This window comes from Ascaphus truei, chromosome 1 (assembly GCF_040206685.1).
Source record: "Ascaphus truei isolate aAscTru1 chromosome 1, aAscTru1.hap1, whole genome shotgun sequence".
In the NCBI taxonomy this organism is placed as follows: Eukaryota; Metazoa; Chordata; class Amphibia; order Anura; family Ascaphidae; genus Ascaphus; species Ascaphus truei.
The window spans coordinates 70,261,914-70,277,926 of NC_134483.1; the positions used below are offsets into that span (position 1 = coordinate 70,261,914).

At 44.9% G+C, this 16,013-nt stretch overlaps 1 protein-coding gene and 13 non-coding genes across 14 annotated transcripts in view; all 14 read right to left on the minus strand.

Annotated features, from left to right (window-relative positions):
- Positions 1-16,013, minus strand: part of SLC38A9 (solute carrier family 38 member 9) — a 212,587-nt gene that overhangs the window by 86,379 nt on the left and 110,195 nt on the right. The window lies entirely within an intron of this gene.
- Positions 955-1,118, minus strand: LOC142472693 (U1 spliceosomal RNA). Its single transcript, XR_012789810.1, has one exon. It is a non-coding gene; the product is annotated as a U1 spliceosomal RNA (small nuclear RNA).
- Positions 2,107-2,270, minus strand: LOC142472701 (U1 spliceosomal RNA). Its single transcript, XR_012789811.1, has one exon. It is a non-coding gene; the product is annotated as a U1 spliceosomal RNA (small nuclear RNA).
- Positions 3,477-3,640, minus strand: LOC142472707 (U1 spliceosomal RNA). The gene has a single exon (XR_012789812.1). It is a non-coding gene; the product is annotated as a U1 spliceosomal RNA (small nuclear RNA).
- On the minus strand, positions 4,629-4,792 carry LOC142472709 (U1 spliceosomal RNA). The gene has a single exon (XR_012789813.1). It is a non-coding gene; the product is annotated as a U1 spliceosomal RNA (small nuclear RNA).
- Positions 5,781-5,944, minus strand: LOC142472713 (U1 spliceosomal RNA). The gene has a single exon (XR_012789816.1). It is a non-coding gene; the product is annotated as a U1 spliceosomal RNA (small nuclear RNA).
- LOC142472717 (U1 spliceosomal RNA) lies at positions 7,151-7,314 on the minus strand. The gene has a single exon (XR_012789817.1). It is a non-coding gene; the product is annotated as a U1 spliceosomal RNA (small nuclear RNA).
- LOC142472723 (U1 spliceosomal RNA) lies at positions 8,303-8,466 on the minus strand. Its single transcript, XR_012789818.1, has one exon. It is a non-coding gene; the product is annotated as a U1 spliceosomal RNA (small nuclear RNA).
- LOC142472726 (U1 spliceosomal RNA) lies at positions 9,458-9,621 on the minus strand. Its single transcript, XR_012789819.1, has one exon. It is a non-coding gene; the product is annotated as a U1 spliceosomal RNA (small nuclear RNA).
- LOC142472731 (U1 spliceosomal RNA) lies at positions 10,609-10,772 on the minus strand. The gene has a single exon (XR_012789820.1). It is a non-coding gene; the product is annotated as a U1 spliceosomal RNA (small nuclear RNA).
- On the minus strand, positions 11,760-11,923 carry LOC142472738 (U1 spliceosomal RNA). The gene has a single exon (XR_012789823.1). It is a non-coding gene; the product is annotated as a U1 spliceosomal RNA (small nuclear RNA).
- Positions 12,911-13,074, minus strand: LOC142472748 (U1 spliceosomal RNA). The gene has a single exon (XR_012789826.1). It is a non-coding gene; the product is annotated as a U1 spliceosomal RNA (small nuclear RNA).
- Positions 14,062-14,225, minus strand: LOC142472752 (U1 spliceosomal RNA). Its single transcript, XR_012789827.1, has one exon. It is a non-coding gene; the product is annotated as a U1 spliceosomal RNA (small nuclear RNA).
- LOC142472757 (U1 spliceosomal RNA) lies at positions 15,213-15,376 on the minus strand. The gene has a single exon (XR_012789828.1). It is a non-coding gene; the product is annotated as a U1 spliceosomal RNA (small nuclear RNA).

Here is a 16,013-nt window from a genome sequence, read left to right on the forward strand (position 1 = left end):
CTCTTGTAAACATTTGCATACGAAAGGAAGGGAGCATCCTAGGCCGACACTGTTCTGTGCTATGCCTGAAACTGGAGATCTGTGAACAAAGTTGAATTCACAACACAACCTAAACGGATAGCGCTATATATTTATTTATTTCATTATTTATTTATATCATTATCCAAGTCTACCATAAAGAGAAGACTTCACAAGAGGAGCAAATACAGCGAAGTTGATTGGACGGCGCTTCACTTTACAGATGGACAATGACCCAAAACATACTGCAAAAGCAACCCAGGAGTTTTTTTTAAGGCAAAGAAGTGGCATATTCTGCAATGGCCGAATCAATCACCTGATCTCAACCCGATCGAGCATGCATTCCACTGGCTGAAGACAAAACTTTAGGCAGAAAGACCCACAAACAAACAACAACAACTGAAGACAGCTGCAGTAAAAGCCTGGCAAAGCATCACAAAGGAGGAAACCCAGCGTTTGGTGATGTCCATGCGTTCCAGACTTCAAGCAGTCATTGCCTGCAAAGGATTCTCGACAAAGTATTAAAAATGAACATTTCATTTATGATTGTGTTAATTTGTCCAATTACATTTGAGCCCCTGAAATAAGGGGACTGTGTATGAAAATGGTTGCAATTCCTAAACGTTTCCTACGATGTTTTTGTTCAACCCCTTGAATTAAAGCTGAAAGTCTGCACTTCGATTGCATCTCGGTTGTTTCATTTCAAATCCATTGTGGTGGCGTACAGAGCCAAAACGATGAACATTGTGTTAGTGTCCAATTATTTCCGGACCTAACTGTATGTATGCAAGAGAAAAGTGCTCGAAAAGCAAAGAAAGAGTGCCGAAAAAGTACAAACCCTGGGAAGGGTGTAGTGATAAGAAAAGTAAAATATTAAAGCAAAAAAAAAAGTATTGAAGTAGATGCTTATGCAAGTCTATCTTTTACCAAGAAAATCAGGGGAAAGCGCGAACGCAGTCCCCCACTACCATAAATTATGCAGTCGAGTTTCCCGCATTTGGGGAAATCGCAGGGGTCAGCACACCCGAAGTGCAATGGATGAGCCTCACCCTGGGTGAACCACCTTCATGATCATGGTATCTCCCCTGCCAGGTAAGTATGAGTTGTTTTGGGCAACGGGACCACCGCCTCCCGGGCACACCCCAGTCAACATAAGGAGGCTACCTTTCCGCAGTTCACATCCGATTGGGGGAAGAGACATTCAAAGCACACCTCCTCACTTAAGCTGCTGATTAGGGGAGCTTTCATATTATTTCACTACTAATGATATCTCCCACATTCAACCATGCACACAATACATGTACAAGAACTCCCATGGTGCCTTGCAGAAAAGACATTTGCATGTGGTGACGTCGCCCAGACAGTCAGTCAGCCTTTTATCAACGGGCACAGACTCTCCTCAATTTGCATATGAAAGGAAGTGAGCATCCAAACCTAGCAGTCAGTATGTCTCCCCAGTGCTCACAGTGTAACCTCAGTTGAAACTTAAGAGCACAGCCATGAAGTTAATTTGTCCACAGATACTGCTAGCTTCAAACGATCCTTTTAACCATCTCGACTTTCAATTTCTTCTTTCGCATCCATGTGGAAAGGAACATTCAGAATCAAGTGCCATAGATACAGTGGTGTAACTAGAAGCCAAGTGCTTCCCGAAGATACTTAGTCCAATGACCTGGAGACCAAAAGTTGCAATCATTCCTGTAGTACTTTGTCTCGGGTGACATTCTTTTCAGACACTATTGAAGAACTTTGGGGCTTTTTTAAAGTCAGAATACTAGATACAGTACATGTGATCTTGCATTGCCATCTATTGGTTATCCGTGCATTGCGCATTGGAAATCATACCAAGGGAAAAAAGAGGCCAGTCAGGGAACAGCAAAAGACCCCCACGACGGAAGGCTTAACAGTGGTCGGTTTCCTACACTGGGATTGCTAAAAGCCAGCGGTGAAGATAGCAATTTTGAATGCAAATTCAGCGTAAGACGCTATTAGAAATGGGTGCATGATCAAGGAGGAGTCAACTTGAAGGTGCAAGGAATGGGGGTTGTGCACATGCGGGTGGCAAGTCTATCTTTTACCAAGAATAATCAGGGGAAAGCGCGAACGCAGTCCCCCACTACCATAAATTATGCAGTCGAGTTTCCCGCATTTGGGGAAATCGCAGGGGTCAGCACACCCGAAGTGCAATGGATGAGCCTCACCCTGGGTGAACCACCTTCATGATCATGGTATCTCCCCTGCCAGGTAAGTATGAGTTGTTTTGGGCAACGGGACCACCGCCTCCCGGGCACACCCCAGTCAACATAAGGAGGCTACCTTTCCGCAGTTCACATCCGATTGGGGGAAAAGACATTCAAAGCACACCACCTCAAGTGAATTAACTAAATAAATAGTGAACCTTCTATATCCTTTCACCATTCAAAAATACCTCCCAAATGATACAATGTGCCCAACAACAACAACTACAGCATGCAGCATGTGAGCGGGTTTGAAGCAGGTACAGACTCTTGTAAACATTTGCATACGAAAGGAAGGGAGCATCCTAGGCCGACACTGTTCTGTGCTATGCCTGAAACTGGAGATCTGTGAACAAAGTTGAATTCACAACACAACCTAAACGGATAGCGCTATATATTTATTTATTTCATTATTTATTTATATCATTATCCAAGTCTACCATAAAGAGAAGACTTCACAAGAGGAGCAAATACAGCGAAGTTGATTGGACGGCGCTTCACTTTACAGATGGACAATGACCCAAAACATACTGCAAAAGCAACCCAGGAGTTTTTTTTAAGGCAAAGAAGTGGCATATTCTGCAATGGCCGAATCAATCACCTGATCTCAACCCGATCGAGCATGCATTCCACTGGCTGAAGACAAAACTTTAGGCAGAAAGACCCACAAACAAACAACAACAACTGAAGACAGCTGCAGTAAAAGCCTGGCAAAGCATCACAAAGGAGGAAACCCAGCGTTTGGTGATGTCCATGCGTTCCAGACTTCAAGCAGTCATTGCCTGCAAAGGATTCTCGACAAAGTATTAAAAATGAACATTTCATTTATGATTGTGTTAATTTGTCCAATTACATTTGAGCCCCTGAAATAAGGGGACTGTGTATGAAAATGGTTGCAATTCCTAAACGTTTCCTACGATGTTTTTGTTCAACCCCTTGAATTAAAGCTGAAAGTCTGCACTTCGATTGCATCTCGGTTGTTTCATTTCAAATCCATTGTGGTGGCGTACAGAGCCAAAACGATGAACATTGTGTTAGTGTCCAATTATTTCCGGACCTAACTGTATGTATGCAAGAGAAAAGTGCTCGAAAAGCAAAGAAAGAGTGCCGAAAAAGTACAAACCCTGGGAAGGGTGTAGTGATAAGAAAAGTAAAATATTAAAGCAAAAAAAAAAGTATTGAAGTAGATGCTTATGCAAGTCTATCTTTTACCAAGAAAATCAGGGGAAAGCGCGAACGCAGTCCCCCACTACCATAAATTATGCAGTCGAGTTTCCCGCATTTGGGGAAATCGCAGGGGTCAGCACACCCGAAGTGCAATGGATGAGCCTCACCCTGGGTGAACCACCTTCATGATCATGGTATCTCCCCTGCCAGGTAAGTATGAGTTGTTTTGGGCAACGGGACCACCGCCTCCCGGGCACACCCCAGTCAACATAAGGAGGCTACCTTTCCGCAGTTCACATCCGATTGGGGGAAGAGACATTCAAAGCACACCTCCTCACTTAAGCTGCTGATTAGGGGAGCTTTCATATTATTTCACTACTAATGATATCTCCCACATTCAACCATGCACACAATACATGTACAAGAACTCCCATGGTGCCTTGCAGAAAAGACATTTGCATGTGGTGACGTCGCCCAGACAGTCAGTCAGCCTTTTATCAACGGGCACAGACTCTCCTCAATTTGCATATGAAAGGAAGTGAGCATCCAAACCTAGCAGTCAGTATGTCTCCCCAGTGCTCACAGTGTAACCTCAGTTGAAACTTAAGAGCACAGCCATGAAGTTAATTTGTCCACAGATACTGCTAGCTTCAAACGATCCTTTTAACCATCTCGACTTTCAATTTCTTCTTTCGCATCCATGTGGAAAGGAACATTCAGAATCAAGTGCCATAGATACAGTGGTGTAACTAGAAGCCAAGTGCTTCCCGAAGATACTTAGTCCAATGACCTGGAGACCAAAAGTTGCAATCATTCCTGTAGTACTTTGTCTCGGGTGACATTCTTTTCAGACACTATTGAAGAACTTTGGGGCTTTTTTAAAGTCAGAATACTAGATACAGTACATGTGATCTTGCATTGCCATCTATTGGTTATCCGTGCATTGCGCATTGGAAATCATACCAAGGGAAAAAAGAGGCCAGTCAGGGAACAGCAAAAGACCCCCACGACGGAAGGCTTAACAGTGGTCGGTTTCCTACACTGGGATTGCTAAAAGCCAGCGGTGAAGATAGCAATTTTGAATGCAAATTCAGCGTAAGACGCTATTAGAAATGGGTGCATGATCAAGGAGGAGTCAACTTGAAGGTGCAAGGAATGGGGGTTGTGCACATGCGGGTGGCAAGTCTATCTTTTACCAAGAATAATCAGGGGAAAGCGCGAACGCAGTCCCCCACTACCATAAATTATGCAGTCGAGTTTCCCGCATTTGGGGAAATCGCAGGGGTCAGCACACCCGAAGTGCAATGGATGAGCCTCACCCTGGGTGAACCACCTTCATGATCATGGTATCTCCCCTGCCAGGTAAGTATGAGTTGTTTTGGGCAACGGGACCACCGCCTCCCGGGCACACCCCAGTCAACATAAGGAGGCTACCTTTCCGCAGTTCACATCCGATTGGGGGAAGAGACATTCAAAGCACACCTCCTCACTTAAGCTGCTGATTAGGGGAGCTTTCATATTATTTCACTACTAATGATATCTCCCACATTCAACCATGCACACAATACATGTACAAGAACTCCCATGGTGCCTTGCAGAAAAGACATTTGCATGTGGTGACGTCGCCCAGACAGTCAGTCAGCCTTTTATCAACGGGCACAGACTCTCCTCAATTTGCATATGAAAGGAAGTGAGCATCCAAACCTAGCAGTCAGTATGTCTCCCCAGTGCTCACAGTGTAACCTCAGTTGAAACTTAAGAGCACAGCCATGAAGTTAATTTGTCCACAGATACTGCTAGCTTCAAACGATCCTTTTAACCATCTCGACTTTCAATTTCTTCTTTCGCATCCATGTGGAAAGGAACATTCAGAATCAAGTGCCATAGATACAGTGGTGTAACTAGAAGCCAAGTGCTTCCCGAAGATACTTAGTCCAATGACCTGGAGACCAAAAGTTGCAATCATTCCTGTAGTACTTTGTCTCGGGTGACATTCTTTTCAGACACTATTGAAGAACTTTGGGGCTTTTTTAAAGTCAGAATACTAGATACAGTACATGTGATCTTGCATTGCCATCTATTGGTTATCCGTGCATTGCGCATTGGAAATCATACCAAGGGAAAAAAGAGGCCAGTCAGGGAACAGCAAAAGACCCCCACGACGGAAGGCTTAACAGTGGTCGGTTTCCTATACTGGGATTGCTAAAAGCCAGCGGTGAAGATAGCAATTTTGAATGCAAATTCAGCGTAAGACGCTATTAGAAATGGGTGCATGATCAAGGAGGAGTCAACTTGAAGGTGCAAGGAATGGGGGTTGTGCACATGCGGGTGGCAAGTCTATCTTTTACCAAGAATAATCAGGGGAAAGCGCGAACGCAGTCCCCCACTACCATAAATTATGCAGTCGAGTTTCCCGCATTTGGGGAAATCGCAGGGGTCAGCACACCCGAAGTGCAATGGATGAGCCTCACCCTGGGTGAACCACCTTCATGATCATGGTATCTCCCCTGCCAGGTAAGTATGAGTTGTTTTGGGCAACGGGACCACCGCCTCCCGGGCACACCCCAGTCAACATAAGGAGGCTACCTTTCCGCAGTTCACATCCGATTGGGGGAAAAGACATTCAAAGCACACCACCTCAAGTGAATTAACTAAATAAATAGTGAACCTTCTATATCCTTTCACCATTCAAAAATACCTCCCAAATGATACAATGTGCCCAACAACAACAACTACAGCATGCAGCATGTGAGCGGGTTTGAAGCAGGTACAGACTCTTGTAAACATTTGCATACGAAAGGAAGGGAGCATCCTAGGCCGACACTGTTCTGTGCTATGCCTGAAACTGGAGATCTGTGAACAAAGTTGAATTCACAACACAACCTAAACGGATAGCGCTATATATTTATTTATTTCATTATTTATTTATATCATTATCCAAGTCTACCATAAAGAGAAGACTTCACAAGAGGAGCAAATACAGCGAAGTTGATTGGACGGCGCTTCACTTTACAGATGGACAATGACCCAAAACATACTGCAAAAGCAACCCAGGAGTTTTTTTTAAGGCAAAGAAGTGGCATATTCTGCAATGGCCGAATCAATCACCTGATCTCAACCCGATCGAGCATGCATTCCACTGGCTGAAGACAAAACTTTAGGCAGAAAGACCCACAAACAAACAACAACAACTGAAGACAGCTGCAGTAAAAGCCTGGCAAAGCATCACAAAGGAGGAAACCCAGCGTTTGGTGATGTCCATGCGTTCCAGACTTCAAGCAGTCATTGCCTGCAAAGGATTCTCGACAAAGTATTAAAAATGAACATTTCATTTATGATTGTGTTAATTTGTCCAATTACATTTGAGCCCCTGAAATAAGGGGACTGTGTATGAAAATGGTTGCAATTCCTAAACGTTTCCTACGATGTTTTTGTTCAACCCCTTGAATTAAAGCTGAAAGTCTGCACTTCGATTGCATCTCGGTTGTTTCATTTCAAATCCATTGTGGTGGCGTACAGAGCCAAAACGATGAACATTGTGTTAGTGTCCAATTATTTCCGGACCTAACTGTATGTATGCAAGAGAAAAGTGCTCGAAAAGCAAAGAAAGAGTGCCGAAAAAGTACAAACCCTGGGAAGGGTGTAGTGATAAGAAAAGTAAAATATTAAAGCAAAAAAAAAAGTATTGAAGTAGATGCTTATGCAAGTCTATCTTTTACCAAGAAAATCAGGGGAAAGCGCGAACGCAGTCCCCCACTACCATAAATTATGCAGTCGAGTTTCCCGCATTTGGGGAAATCGCAGGGGTCAGCACACCCGAAGTGCAATGGATGAGCCTCACCCTGGGTGAACCACCTTCATGATCATGGTATCTCCCCTGCCAGGTAAGTATGAGTTGTTTTGGGCAACGGGACCACCGCCTCCCGGGCACACCCCAGTCAACATAAGGAGGCTACCTTTCCGCAGTTCACATCCGATTGGGGGAAGAGACATTCAAAGCACACCTCCTCACTTAAGCTGCTGATTAGGGGAGCTTTCATATTATTTCACTACTAATGATATCTCCCACATTCAACCATGCACACAATACATGTACAAGAACTCCCATGGTGCCTTGCAGAAAAGACATTTGCATGTGGTGACGTCGCCCAGACAGTCAGTCAGCCTTTTATCAACGGGCACAGACTCTCCTCAATTTGCATATGAAAGGAAGTGAGCATCCAAACCTAGCAGTCAGTATGTCTCCCCAGTGCTCACAGTGTAACCTCAGTTGAAACTTAAGAGCACAGCCATGAAGTTAATTTGTCCACAGATACTGCTAGCTTCAAACGATCCTTTTAACCATCTCGACTTTCAATTTCTTCTTTCGCATCCATGTGGAAAGGAACATTCAGAATCAAGTGCCATAGATACAGTGGTGTAACTAGAAGCCAAGTGCTTCCCGAAGATACTTAGTCCAATGACCTGGAGACCAAAAGTTGCAATCATTCCTGTAGTACTTTGTCTCGGGTGACATTCTTTTCAGACACTATTGAAGAACTTTGGGGCTTTTTTAAAGTCAGAATACTAGATACAGTACATGTGATCTTGCATTGCCATCTATTGGTTATCCGTGCATTGCGCATTGGAAATCATACCAAGGGAAAAAAGAGGCCAGTCAGGGAACAGCAAAAGACCCCCACGACGGAAGGCTTAACAGTGGTCGGTTTCCTACACTGGGATTGCTAAAAGCCAGCGGTGAAGATAGCAATTTTGAATGCAAATTCAGCGTAAGACGCTATTAGAAATGGGTGCATGATCAAGGAGGAGTCAACTTGAAGGTGCAAGGAATGGGGGTTGTGCACATGCGGGTGGCAAGTCTATCTTTTACCAAGAATAATCAGGGGAAAGCGCGAACGCAGTCCCCCACTACCATAAATTATGCAGTCGAGTTTCCCGCATTTGGGGAAATCGCAGGGGTCAGCACACCCGAAGTGCAATGGATGAGCCTCACCCTGGGTGAACCACCTTCATGATCATGGTATCTCCCCTGCCAGGTAAGTATGAGTTGTTTTGGGCAACGGGACCACCGCCTCCCGGGCACACCCCAGTCAACATAAGGAGGCTACCTTTCCGCAGTTCACATCCGATTGGGGGAAGAGACATTCAAAGCACACCTCCTCACTTAAGCTGCTGATTAGGGGAGCTTTCATATTATTTCACTACTAATGATATCTCCCACATTCAACCATGCACACAATACATGTACAAGAACTCCCATGGTGCCTTGCAGAAAAGACATTTGCATGTGGTGACGTCGCCCAGACAGTCAGTCAGCCTTTTATCAACGGGCACAGACTCTCCTCAATTTGCATATGAAAGGAAGTGAGCATCCAAACCTAGCAGTCAGTATGTCTCCCCAGTGCTCACAGTGTAACCTCAGTTGAAACTTAAGAGCACAGCCATGAAGTTAATTTGTCCACAGATACTGCTAGCTTCAAACGATCCTTTTAACCATCTCGACTTTCAATTTCTTCTTTCGCATCCATGTGGAAAGGAACATTCAGAATCCAGTGCCATAGATACAGTGGTGTAACTAGAAGCCAAGTGCTTCCCGAAGATACTTAGTCCAATGACCTGGAGACCAAAAGTTGCAATCATTCCTGTAGTACTTTGTCTCGGGTGACATTCTTTTCAGACACTATTGAAGAACTTTGGGGCTTTTTTAAAAGTCAGAATACTAGATACAGTACATGTGATCTTGCATTGCCATCTATTGGTTATCCATGCATTGCGCATTGGAAATCATACCAAGGGAAAAAAGAGGCCAGTCAGGGAAAAGCAAAAGCCCACCCCACGACGGAAGGCTTAAAAGTGGTCGGTTTCCTACACTGGGATTGCTAAAAGCCAGCGGTGAAGATAGCAATTTTGAATGCAAATTCAGCGTAAGACGCTATTAGAAATGGGTGCATGATAAAGGAGGAGTCAACTTGAAGGTGAAAGGAATGGGGGTTGTGCACATGCGGGTAGCAAGTCTATCTTTTACCAAGAATAATCAGGGGAAAGCGCGAACGCAGTCCCCCACTACCATAAATTATGCAGTCGAGTTTCCCGCATTTGGGGAAATCGCAGGGGTCAGCACACCCGAAGTGCAATGGATGAGCCTCACCCTGGGTGAACCACCTTCATGATCATGGTATCTCCCCTGCCAGGTAAGTATGAGTTGTTTTAGGCAACGGGACCACCGCCTCCCGGGCACACCCCAGTCAACATAAGGAGGCTACCTTTCCGCAGTTCACATCCGATTGGGGGAAGAGACATTCAAAGCACACCTCCTCACTTAAGCTGCTGATTAGGGGACCTTTCATATTATTTCACTACTAATGATATCTCCCACATTCAACCATGCCCACAATACATGTACAAGAACTCCCATGGTGCCTTGCAGAAAAGACATTTGCATGTGGTGACGTCGCACAGACAGTCAGTCAGCCTTTTTTCAACGGGCACAGACTCTCCTCAATTTGCATATGAAAGGAAGTGAGCATCCAAACCTAGCAGTATGTCTCCCCAGTGCTCACAGTGTAACCTCAGTTGAAACTTAAGAGCACAGCCATGAAGTTAATTTGTCCACAGATACTGCTAGCTTCAAACGATCCTTTTAACCATCTCGACTTTCAATTTCTTCTTTCGCATCCATGTGGAAAGGAACATTCAGAATCCAGTGCCATAGATACAGTGGTGTAACTAGAAGCCAAGTGCTTCCCGAAGATACTTAGTCCAATGACCTGGAGACCAAAAGTTGCAATCATTCCTGTAGTACTTTGTCTCGGGTGACATTCTTTTCAGACACTATTGAAGAACTTTGGGGCTTTTTTAAAAGTCAGAATACTAGATACAGTACATGTGATCTTGCATTGCCATCTATTGGTTATCCATGCATTGCGCATTGGAAATCATACCAAGGGAAAAAAGAGGCCAGTCAGGGAAAAGCAAAAGCCCACCCCACGACGGAAGGCTTAAAAGTGGTCGGTTTCCTACACTGGGATTGCTAAAAGCCAGCGGTGAAGATAGCAATTTTGAATGCAAATTCAGCGTAAGACGCTATTAGAAATGGGTGCATGATAAAGGAGGAGTCAACTTGAAGGTGAAAGGAATGGGGGTTGTGCACATGCGGGTAGCAAGTCTATCTTTTACCAAGAATAATCAGGGGAAAGCGCGAACGCAGTCCCCCACTACCATAAATTATGCAGTCGAGTTTCCCGCATTTGGGGAAATCGCAGGGGTCAGCACACCCGAAGTGCAATGGATGAGCCTCACCCTGGGTGAACCACCTTCATGATCATGGTATCTCCCCTGCCAGGTAAGTATGAGTTGTTTTAGGCAACGGGACCACCGCCTCCCGGGCACACCCCAGTCAACATAAGGAGGCTACCTTTCCGCAGTTCACATCCGATTGGGGGAAGAGACATTCAAAGCACACCTCCTCACTTAAGCTGCTGATTAGGGGACCTTTCATATTATTTCACTACTAATGATATCTCCCACATTCAACCATGCCCACAATACATGTACAAGAACTCCCATGGTGCCTTGCAGAAAAGACATTTGCATGTGGTGACGTCGCACAGACAGTCAGTCAGCCTTTTTTCAACGGGCACAGACTCTCCTCAATTTGCATATGAAAGGAAGTGAGCATCCAAACCTAGCAGTATGTCTCCCCAGTGCTCACAGTGTAACCTCAGTTGAAACTTAAGAGCACAGCCATGAAGTTAATTTGTCCACAGATACTGCTAGCTTCAAACGATCCTTTTAACCATCTCGACTTTCAATTTCTTCTTTCGCATCCATGTGGAAAGGAACATTCAGAATCCAGTGCCATAGATACAGTGGTGTAACTAGAAGCCAAGTGCTTCCCGAAGATACTTAGTCCAATGACCTGGAGACCAAAAGTTGCAATCATTCCTGTAGTACTTTGTCTCGGGTGACATTCTTTTCAGACACTATTGAAGAACTTTGGGGCTTTTTTAAACGTCAGAATACTAGATACAGTACATGTGATCTTGCATTGCCATCTATTGGTTATCCATGCATTGCGCATTGGAAATCATACCAAGGGAAAAAAGAGGCCAGTCAGGGAAAAGCAAAAGCCCACCCCACGACGGAAGGCTTAAAAGTGGTCGGTTTCCTACACTGGGATTGCTAAAAGCCAGCGGTGAAGATAGCAATTTTGAATGCAAATTCAGCGTAAGACGCTATTAGAAATGGGTGCATGATAAAGGAGGAGTCAACTTGAAGGTGAAAGGAATGGGGGTTGTGCACATGCGGGTAGCAAGTCTATCTTTTACCAAGAATAATCAGGGGAAAGCGCGAACGCAGTCCCCCACTACCATAAATTATGCAGTCGAGTTTCCCGCATTTGGGGAAATCGCAGGGGTCAGCACACCCGAAGTGCAATGGATGAGCCTCACCCTGGGTGAACCACCTTCATGATCATGGTATCTCCCCTGCCAGGTAAGTATGAGTTGTTTTAGGCAACGGGACCACCGCCTCCCGGGCACACCCCAGTCAACATAAGGAGGCTACCTTTCCGCAGTTCACATCCGATTGGGGGAAGAGACATTCAAAGCACACCTCCTCACTTAAGCTGCTGATTAGGGGACCTTTCATATTATTTCACTACTAATGATATCTCCCACATTCAACCATGCCCACAATACATGTACAAGAACTCCCATGGTGCCTTGCAGAAAAGACATTTGCATGTGGTGACGTCGCACAGACAGTCAGTCAGCCTTTTTTCAACGGGCACAGACTCTCCTCAATTTGCATATGAAAGGAAGTGAGCATCCAAACCTAGCAGTATGTCTCCCCAGTGCTCACAGTGTAACCTCAGTTGAAACTTAAGAGCACAGCCATGAAGTTAATTTGTCCACAGATACTGCTAGCTTCAAACGATCCTTTTAACCATCTCGACTTTCAATTTCTTCTTTCGCATCCATGTGGAAAGGAACATTCAGAATCCAGTGCCATAGATACAGTGGTGTAACTAGAAGCCAAGTGCTTCCCGAAGATACTTAGTCCAATGACCTGGAGACCAAAAGTTGCAATCATTCCTGTAGTACTTTGTCTCGGGTGACATTCTTTTCAGACACTATTGAAGAACTTTGGGGCTTTTTTAAAAGTCAGAATACTAGATACAGTACATGTGATCTTGCATTGCCATCTATTGGTTATCCATGCATTGCGCATTGGAAATCATACCAAGGGAAAAAAGAGGCCAGTCAGGGAAAAGCAAAAGCCCACCCCACGACGGAAGGCTTAAAAGTGGTCGGTTTCCTACACTGGGATTGCTAAAAGCCAGCGGTGAAGATAGCAATTTTGAATGCAAATTCAGCGTAAGACGCTATTAGAAATGGGTGCATGATAAAGGAGGAGTCAACTTGAAGGTGAAAGGAATGGGGGTTGTGCACATGCGGGTAGCAAGTCTATCTTTTACCAAGAATAATCAGGGGAAAGCGCGAACGCAGTCCCCCACTACCATAAATTATGCAGTCGAGTTTCCCGCATTTGGGGAAATCGCAGGGGTCAGCACACCCGAAGTGCAATGGATGAGCCTCACCCTGGGTGAACCACCTTCATGATCATGGTATCTCCCCTGCCAGGTAAGTATGAGTTGTTTTAGGCAACGGGACCACCGCCTCCCGGGCACACCCCAGTCAACATAAGGAGGCTACCTTTCCGCAGTTCACATCCGATTGGGGGAAGAGACATTCAAAGCACACCTCCTCACTTAAGCTGCTGATTAGGGGACCTTTCATATTATTTCACTACTAATGATATCTCCCACATTCAACCATGCCCACAATACATGTACAAGAACTCCCATGGTGCCTTGCAGAAAAGACATTTGCATGTGGTGACGTCGCACAGACAGTCAGTCAGCCTTTTTTCAACGGGCACAGACTCTCCTCAATTTGCATATGAAAGGAAGTGAGCATCCAAACCTAGCAGTATGTCTCCCCAGTGCTCACAGTGTAACCTCAGTTGAAACTTAAGAGCACAGCCATGAAGTTAATTTGTCCACAGATACTGCTAGCTTCAAACGATCCTTTTAACCATCTCGACTTTCAATTTCTTCTTTCGCATCCATGTGGAAAGGAACATTCAGAATCCAGTGCCATAGATACAGTGGTGTAACTAGAAGCCAAGTGCTTCCCGAAGATACTTAGTCCAATGACCTGGAGACCAAAAGTTGCAATCATTCCTGTAGTACTTTGTCTCGGGTGACATTCTTTTCAGACACTATTGAAGAACTTTGGGGCTTTTTTAAACGTCAGAATACTAGATACAGTACATGTGATCTTGCATTGCCATCTATTGGTTATCCATGCATTGCGCATTGGAAATCATACCAAGGGAAAAAAGAGGCCAGTCAGGGAAAAGCAAAAGCCCACCCCACGACGGAAGGCTTAAAAGTGGTCGGTTTCCTACACTGGGATTGCTAAAAGCCAGCGGTGAAGATAGCAATTTTGAATGCAAATTCAGCGTAAGACGCTATTAGAAATGGGTGCATGATAAAGGAGGAGTCAACTTGAAGGTGAAAGGAATGGGGGTTGTGCACATGCGGGTAGCAAGTCTATCTTTTACCAAGAATAATCAGGGGAAAGCGCGAACGCAGTCCCCCACTACCATAAATTATGCAGTCGAGTTTCCCGCATTTGGGGAAATCGCAGGGGTCAGCACACCCGAAGTGCAATGGATGAGCCTCACCCTGGGTGAACCACCTTCATGATCATGGTATCTCCCCTGCCAGGTAAGTATGAGTTGTTTTAGGCAACGGGACCACCGCCTCCCGGGCACACCCCAGTCAACATAAGGAGGCTACCTTTCCGCAGTTCACATCCGATTGGGGGAAGAGACATTCAAAGCACACCTCCTCACTTAAGCTGCTGATTAGGGGACCTTTCATATTATTTCACTACTAATGATATCTCCCACATTCAACCATGCCCACAATACATGTACAAGAACTCCCATGGTGCCTTGCAGAAAAGACATTTGCATGTGGTGACGTCGCACAGACAGTCAGTCAGCCTTTTTTCAACGGGCACAGACTCTCCTCAATTTGCATATGAAAGGAAGTGAGCATCCAAACCTAGCAGTATGTCTCCCCAGTGCTCACAGTGTAACCTCAGTTGAAACTTAAGAGCACAGCCATGAAGTTAATTTGTCCACAGATACTGCTAGCTTCAAACGATCCTTTTAACCATCTCGACTTTCAATTTCTTCTTTCGCATCCATGTGGAAAGGAACATTCAGAATCCAGTGCCATAGATACAGTGGTGTAACTAGAAGCCAAGTGCTTCCCGAAGATACTTAGTCCAATGACCTGGAGACCAAAAGTTGCAATCATTCCTGTAGTACTTTGTCTCGGGTGACATTCTTTTCAGACACTATTGAAGAACTTTGGGGCTTTTTTAAACGTCAGAATACTAGATACAGTACATGTGATCTTGCATTGCCATCTATTGGTTATCCATGCATTGCGCATTGGAAATCATACCAAGGGAAAAAAGAGGCCAGTCAGGGAAAAGCAAAAGCCCACCCCACGACGGAAGGCTTAAAAGTGGTCGGTTTCCTACACTGGGATTGCTAAAAGCCAGCGGTGAAGATAGCAATTTTGAATGCAAATTCAGCGTAAGACGCTATTAGAAATGGGTGCATGATAAAGGAGGAGTCAACTTGAAGGTGAAAGGAATGGGGGTTGTGCACATGCGGGTAGCAAGTCTATCTTTTACCAAGAATAATCAGGGGAAAGCGCGAACGCAGTCCCCCACTACCATAAATTATGCAGTCGAGTTTCCCGCATTTGGGGAAATCGCAGGGGTCAGCACACCCGAAGTGCAATGGATGAGCCTCACCCTGGGTGAACCACCTTCATGATCATGGTATCTCCCCTGCCAGGTAAGTATGAGTTGTTTTGGGCAACGGGACCACCGCCTCCCGGGCACACCCCAGTCAACATAAGGAGGCTACCTTTCCGCAGTTCACATCCAATTGGGGGAAAAGACATTCAAAGCACACCTCCTCAAGTGAATTAACTAAATAAATAGTGAACCTTCTATATCCTTTCACCATTCAAAAAAACCTCCCAAATGATACAATGTGCCCAACAACAACAACTACAGCATGCAGCATGTGAGCGGGTTTGAAGCAGGTACAGACTCTTGTAAGCATTTGCATACGAAAGGAAGGGAGCATCCTAGGCCGACACTGTTCTGTGCTATGCCTGAAATGGAACTGGAGAGCTGTGAACAAAGTTGAATTCACAACACAACCTAAACGGATAGCGCTATATATTTATTTATTTCATTATTTATTTATATCATTATCCAAGTCTACCATAAAGGGAAGACTTCACAAGAGGAGCAAATACAGCGAAGTTGATTGGACGGCGCTTCACTTTACAGATGGACAATGACCCAAAACATACTGCAAAAGCAACCCAGGAGTTTTTTTTAAGGCAAAGAAGTGGCATATTCTGCAATGGCCGAATCAATCACCTGATCTCAACCCGATCGAGCATGCATTCCACTGGCTGAAGACAAA